Source organism: Schistocerca americana, unplaced genomic scaffold (assembly GCF_021461395.2).
Source record: "Schistocerca americana isolate TAMUIC-IGC-003095 unplaced genomic scaffold, iqSchAmer2.1 HiC_scaffold_1105, whole genome shotgun sequence".
In the NCBI taxonomy this organism is placed as follows: Eukaryota; Metazoa; Arthropoda; class Insecta; order Orthoptera; family Acrididae; genus Schistocerca; species Schistocerca americana.
Genome location: NW_025725161.1, coordinates 1 through 7,500, shown reverse-complemented (window position 1 = coordinate 7,500; position 7,500 = coordinate 1). Strand labels below are relative to the sequence as shown.

Sequence of the window (7,500 nt, the reverse complement as noted above, 5' to 3'; positions counted from 1 at the left end):
GCGCTTCAGCGCTCGTACCACACAACATTGGCGTTAGTTTTGAGAAGCACGCGTGGTTCCGCACGCGGCGCACGGCTACTGCGAGCCGTACAGGTAGCGTGTTGCGCGACACGACACGCACATCGAAAGACATGCAGTCTAGTCGGTAATGATCCTTCCGCAGGTTCACCTACGGAAACCTTGTTACGACTTTTACTTCCTCTAAATGATCAAGTTTGGTCATCTTTCCGGTAGCATCGGCAACGACAGAGTCAATGCCGCGTACCAGTCCGAAGACCTCACTAAATCATTCAATCGGTAGTAGCGACGGGCGGTGTGTACAAAGGGCAGGGACGTAATCAACGCGAGCTTATGACTCGCGCTTACTGGGAATTCCTCGTTCATGGGGAACAATTGCAAGCCCCAATCCCTAGCACGAAGGAGGTTCAGCGGGTTACCCCGACCTTTCGGCCTAGGAAGACACGCTGATTCCTTCAGTGTAGCGCGCGTGCGGCCCAGAACATCTAAGGGCATCACAGACCTGTTATTGCTCAATCTCGTGCGGCTAGAAGCCGCCTGTCCCTCTAAGAAGAAAAGTAATCGCTGACAGCACGAAGGATGTCACGCGACTAGTTAGCAGGCTAGAGTCTCGTTCGTTATCGGAATTAACCAGACAAATCGCTCCACCAACTAAGAACGGCCATGCACCACCACCCACCGAATCAAGAAAGAGCTATCAATCTGTCAATCCTTCCGGTGTCCGGGCCTGGTGAGGTTTCCCGTGTTGAGTCAAATTAAGCCGCAGGCTCCACTCCTGGTGGTGCCCTTCCGTCAATTCCTTTAAGTTTCAGCTTTGCAACCATACTTCCCCCGGAACCCAAAAGCTTTGGTTTCCCGGAGGCTGCCCGCCGAGTCATCGGAGGAACTGCGGCGGATCGCTGGCTGGCATCGTTTATGGTTAGAACTAGGGCGGTATCTGATCGCCTTCGAACCTCTAACTTTCGTTCTTGATTAATGAAAACATACTTGGCAAATGCTTTCGCTTCTGTTCGTCTTGCGACGATCCAAGAATTTCACCTCTAACGTCGCAATACGAATGCCCCCGCCTGTCCCTATTAATCATTACCTCGGGTTCCGAAAACCAACAAAATAGAACCGAGGTCCTATTCCATTATTCCATGCACACAGTATTCAGGCGGGCTTGCCTGCTTTAAGCACTCTAATTTGTTCAAAGTAAACGTGCCGGCCCACCGAGACACTCACTCAAGAGCACCCTGGTAGGATTGCAACGGGGTCCGCCTCGGGACGCACGAGCACGCACGAGGCGCGTCGCACGCCTTCAGCTCGCCCCACCGGCAGGACGTCCCACGATACATGCCAGTTAAACACCGACGGGCGGTGAACCAACAGCGTGGGACACAAATCCAACTACGAGCTTTTTAACCGCAACAACTTTAATATACGCTATTGGAGCTGGAATTACCGCGGCTGCTGGCACCAGACTTGCCCTCCAATAGATACTCGTTAAAGGATTTAAAGTGTACTCATTCCGATTACGGGGCCTCGGATGAGTCCCGTATCGTTATTTTTCGTCACTACCTCCCCGTGCCGGGAGTGGGTAATTTGCGCGCCTGCTGCCTTCCTTGGATGTGGTAGCCGTTTCTCAGGCTCCCTCTCCGGAATCGAACCCTGATTCCCCGTTACCCGTTACAACCATGGTAGGCGCAGAACCTACCATCGACAGTTGATAAGGCAGACATTTGAAAGATGCGTCGCCGGTACGAGGACCGTGCGATCAGCCCAAAGTTATTCAGAGTCACCAAGGCAAACGGACCGGACGAGCCGACCGATTGGTTTTGATCTAATAAAAGCGTCCCTTCCATCTCTGGTCGGGACTCTGTTTGCATGTATTAGCTCTAGAATTACCACAGTTATCCAAGTAACGTGGGTACGATCTAAGGAACCATAACTGATTTAATGAGCCATTCGCGGTTTCACCTTAATGCGGCTTGTACTGAGACATGCATGGCTTAATCTTTGAGACAAGCATATGACTACTGGCAGGATCAACCAGGGAGCTGCGTCAACTAGAGCTGAGCAGCCGGCCGCCCGGGAGTGTGTCCCGGGGGCCCGCGCGAACACGCAAGCGTCCGCTCAATTATTCTGCAAACAGGAGGAGGCTGAGCTCCCCTGCACAATACACCTCGAAACCCTCTCAGGTCCCGGCGGCGCGCAGCGCCGTCCTAAGTACTTGGTCGGGTTCGAGAGAGGCGCAATCGCCCGGAGTTTGGCGAGTAGACGCTTTAGGTGCGACCACCCGTGCTCCCAACTGAGCTTGCCGCTGCCGACAGAGGCCCGGGAGCGTGCTGTCGTGGCATTGCCGGCGGGAGACAACACGCGCCACCTACGGTGGCCGGCAGCTCCAACGCCAGCGCCACAGAAGGACAAAAGCCCCACTTGGGTGCCGAAGCGAACTCTCCCAGCACAGCGCACGCGCCAACACGTCCGCACAGCTGCGATACAATCCACCTGCGAGAACCGCAGAGGCGACCGAGCAGCAGACGGCGTCGCGGCGCCGAGCGCCGGGCGGCGGCGCATCCTCAGCGCACACAGTCCTCAATCGGACCAGCACACTGCAGATGTCCACCGCGCTTCGCACCGGGCCCGCGAGGACCTACTTTGGCCGCACGGCGCCGCGTGCAGGGTGCGCCGGCGCGCAGCTGCGCCGCCTGCCGCCTCCGTCGGCCGGCGCGCCTGCCACTGGCCGCCCCCACCAGCCGGCTGTAGCGCGTGCGCCCACGCACCGCGCGGCCAGCACGCCGGAAGGCCCCCCCTCACCGGCCGGGGACGGTCCCACCCAGCCACCGCCGCGTATCGCTTCACACCCACATGCCATTCACGTTCGTGGGCATGGTGGGTATCGCTGAAACAACCGGTTGGTAGCTCAACCGATCGTCGCCATCACTGATTCACCTCTAGCGAGAACAACCGCACCACAACGGTTTACCAGTTCTTCATTTGCGTAACGTCACCAGCAAACGTAGACGTCCATCGCCATTTGCAAATTCAACGATTGTTGCATGCCTGTGTCAGGTGTCACGACACACTATGTCTGCCCACATACACGCAACAACATGTGCACGCTTCGCGAACACGTGGAAGGTGGCCCCCGTACGTATGCGATGTCCATTGCGCGAACGACTGTCAACCGGCCTCTGTCGCATGTCGCAGATGTGGAACGCAGTGCACCATGCTATCACGGTGTGTGAGAAGAGACGACTACGTCTGACAACACGCGCCACTACATCAACAGACGGCTCATGCTGATCGCCATCCACGGCATACCATACTGCAATCCAGCTCTTATAGGGAGACGACACGTAGCTGAGTGCACAATATTTGGACCGTATGGTTCGCCGTTGTTGGCGCAGTCGTGGTACGGTCACACATGTACCACGATGTATCATTCAGTACATGAGGACCAATGTGCGGTACAGTGTGTGATTTGGACGTACAACATCAGCGGACAGTTGCCACAAGCCGTACCACAACGTAGGCTGTGCTTCGCCATGCGAATGCCAATGAACAACTGCGAAGGGCATTGAGCATGTACGTCCTGCCGCCATCCGCATTACAGTGTATAGCTGCAAGGTGTTTAACATGAAGCGATACTCTGGGGACCGGGCAGTGCGAGTAGCAAACTATATTGCGGGGGTTGCAGTTAGGCAACACTACACTAATTTAACGCGTCGTATGACAATTACAGAGCAGGTTAAGGCCCAACGTGTGTTGGGTTAAGGCCCAACGTGTGTTGGGTTAAGGCCCAACGTGTGTTGGGTTAAGGCCCAACGTGTGTTGGGTTAAGGCCCAACGTGTGTTGGGTTAAGGCCCAACGTGTGTTGGGTTAAGGCCCAACGTGTGTTGGGTTAAGGCCCAACGTGTGTTGGGTTAAGGCCCAACGTGTGTTGGGTTAAGGCCCAACGTGTGTTGGGTTAAGGCCCAACGTGTGTTGGGTTAAGGCCCAACGTGTGTTGGGTTAAGGCCCAACGTGTGTTGGGTTAAGGCCCAACGTGTGTTGGGTTAAGGCCCAACGTGTGTTGGGTTAAGGCCCAACGTGTGTTGGGTTAAGGCCCAACGTGTGTTGGGTTAAGGCCCAACGTGTGTTGGGTTAAGGCCCAACGTGTGTTGGGTTAAGGCCCAACGTGTGTTGGGTTAAGGCCCAACGTGTGTTGGGTTAAGGCCCAACGTGTGTTGGGTTAAGGCCCAACGTGTGTTGGGTTAAGGCCCAACGTGTGTTGGGTTAAGGCGCAACATAGGTTAGGTTAAGGCGCAACATAGGTTAGGTTAAGGCGCAACATAGGTTAGGTTAAGGCGCAACATAGGTTAGGTTAAGGCGCAACATAGGTTAGGTTAAGGCGCAACATAGGTTAGGTTAAGGCGCAACATAGGTTAGGTTACGGCGCAACATAGGTTAGGTTAAGGCGCAACATAGGTTAGGTTAAGGCGCAACATAGGTTAGGTTACGGCGCAACATAGGTTAGGTTAAGGCGCAACATAGGTTAGGTTAAGGCGCAACATAGGTTAGGTTAAGGCGCAACATAGGTTAGGTTAAGGCGCAACATAGGTTAGGTTAAGGCGCAACATAGGTTAGGTTAAGGCGCAACATAGGTTAGGTTAAGGCGCAACATAGGTTAGGTTAAGGCGCAACATAGGTTAGGTTACGGCGCAACATAGGTTAGGTTAAGGCGCAACATAGGTTAGGTTAAGGCGCAACATAGGTTAGGTTAAGGCGCAACATAGGTTAGGTTATGGCGCAACATAGGTTAGGTTACGGCGCAACATAGGTTAGGTTACGGCGCAACATAGGTTAGGTTAAGGCGCAACATAGGTTAGGTTAAGGCGCAACATAGGTTAGGTTAAGGCGCAACATAGGTTAGGTTAAGGCGCAACATAGGTTAGGTTAAGGCGCAACATAGGTTAGGTTAAGGCGCAACATAGGTTAGGTTAAGGCGCAACATAGGTTAGGTTAAGGCGCAACATGGGTTAGGTTAAGGCGCAACATGGGTTAGGTTAAGGCGCAACATGGGTTAGGTTAAGGCGCAACATGGGTTAGGTTAAGGCGCAACATGGGTTAGGTTAAGGCGCAACATGGGTTAGGTTAAGGCGCAACATGGGTTAGGTTAAGGCGCAACATGGGTTAGGTTAAGGCGCAACATGGGTTAGGTTAAGGCGCAACATGGGTTAGGTTAAGGCGCAACATGGGTTAGGTTAAGGCGCAACATGGGTTAGGTTAAGGCGCAACATGGGTTAGGTTAAGGTACAATATGGGTTAGGTTAAGGTACAATATGGGTTAGGTTAAGGTACAATATGGGTTAGGTTAAGGTACAATATGGGTTAGGTTAAGGTACAATATGGGTTAGGTTAAGGTACAATATGGGTTAGGTTAAGGTACAATATGGGTTAGGTTAAGGTACAATATGGGTTAGGTTAAGGTACAATATGGGTTAGGTTAAGGTACAATACGGGTTAGGTTAAGGTACAATACGGGTTAGGTTAAGGTACAATACGGGTTAGGTTAAGGTACAATACGGGTTAGGTTAAGGTACAATACGGGTTAGGTTAAGGTACAATACGGGTTAGGTTAAGGTACAATACGGGTTAGGTTAAGGCACTTGGGGGGGGGGGGGGGGGGGCCCGGTTTGTTGATTGTGATTATCGTAAGTAAATGACTGCGGCATCATCTGATTTGCCACGTCAGGGTGCACCTTTGGCTCATAACAGGCGGCGCTCTGATTCCATGCTTGTGGCAGACCTGTGTCTTTCATTCCTGCCATTGTTTGTGTGGTGTGACAGGAGGCAGTATTGTGATGTTGGTGTGCACCCCCTGTCTGGGACATGTGTGGGTGTTGGTGGCTTAGCTGAGCAATGGTGGTTGTCTGGAAGGGTGGGATATTCTGTTTTCCGAGTGGACCTCCCGGTCTGGTTATGATAGTGTGGATTTGTCTAATGTGGCAGAGAGGATGCACTGGGTGTTGTTCCATGCTGGTGCTTACATATTGTCTGTGTGCCTGTTACAGTGCAGAGAGTAGTGCGTGATAAGAGTGTCTGGCTGACGTGTGATTGTGAGCAGAGTCTTTCAGCATTGTATACGGACAGGTCTATACATTATCTGTATTCTGATGGCTCTATCTATTACTAATCAGCGCCGTGTATACGTTTAATCCGGTTCCAGTCGAAACTATTGTATCTCTGTACATTAGTGACACGGCAGAGCCCGCTATGTAGTTACTCGTCTCGGCAGCCTTCCACCGGTGTATGGCAAATGATTATAAGGAATCAGTCTAGTCGTCAATACCGATAGTCTGACGTCACATGTCTGGGGTGGGGGACGCTGCGCCCTTCCGGTGGGTCTTGGCCTAGGATGGACTCTTCACCACGCAGGGGGGCTTGGACTGTCATTGACTCTTCCGAGTAATATACTTGCCGTACGTTTTTTGCGACTGCGAGTGCAACGCTCACCGGTACCGACATGGATGGAGCGCCTCCTAGCTGCCGCTGAGCATCTGCATTTCGTACAGCGAGCAACGCGATCGCGTCTGTAGCTCGTACGTGGTACGGCTCGCAGCTCATGTATATGGACAGCGGGAATGTCGCATATTGGACATAACTCTTCCTTGAAACGCACGTTATAGGGGTGGATTGCACATTGCGAGTGCGAGCAAAGTCCGCCGTTCATCCGCTGGAGTATGCGAGTTGGGCGGTTGGGGTGGGGCACGAACGGGTGCAGGTGGAGTGATTGCCGGTCCACGACATTCGTGCGGCAGAGGCGCTGGCGTTGGGGTGGGGTCGAAAGAAGGGCACTGTGGGCCCATCGCTGTCTTAGTCGGCTTGGCGTCCTCATAGATGACGGTATCGTCGTTGCAGGAGGTCATGTTGCGGGGAAGACCTACAGATGGCGGTATGTTTTGCGGTGCGCTCGACATGGCGGACGTAGTGTTTGTCAGATTCGCATAGATGGAGGTATTGCATGTGGTTTCGCCGTATTTTCATAGATGGCGATACTGTTTTGCCGGCATGGTTGGCGTAGTTCCGTCGGATCCCTGTAGATGGAGGTGCCGTTCCTGGGCTGGCTGTCAATGTCGTTGCGTCCACAATGCGCATAGATGGCGGCATCGTCGTAAATACCTCGCCCCACTACGGACTTATCACCACCCACACTAGCCGCCCCGGGGACTTGCCAACGACACACCCCTATCCCAAGTCTATTTTCTTGCGGAGCATCATGTGTTTATATATTTTATTACACATCCATAGTGTAGGGGTATTGTAGGTCCACCGTACTGCGGTGGACGCTATTGTTACCACGGGACGGGTGGGGGACGGCGAAAACGTACCGTCGACCGCCGGGCCACCGCCGACACCCGCCCGACGACGCCGCCCTCCGCGCGGCGCGCCGGCCGGTGGGCCGGACATCGACCGTCCGGCACCCATCGCGGGCACCCCATCGCCCGTCGCCAAAG

General features: G+C 53.7%; 1 non-coding gene across 1 annotated transcript; it reads right to left on the bottom strand.

Moving 5' to 3' along the window:
- Window positions 1-146: 146 nt before the first annotated feature.
- On the bottom strand, window positions 147-2,056 carry LOC124560718. The gene has a single exon (XR_006969268.1). It is a non-coding gene; the product is annotated as a small subunit ribosomal RNA (ribosomal RNA).
- Between the last annotated feature and the right edge of the window lie 5,444 nt (window positions 2,057-7,500).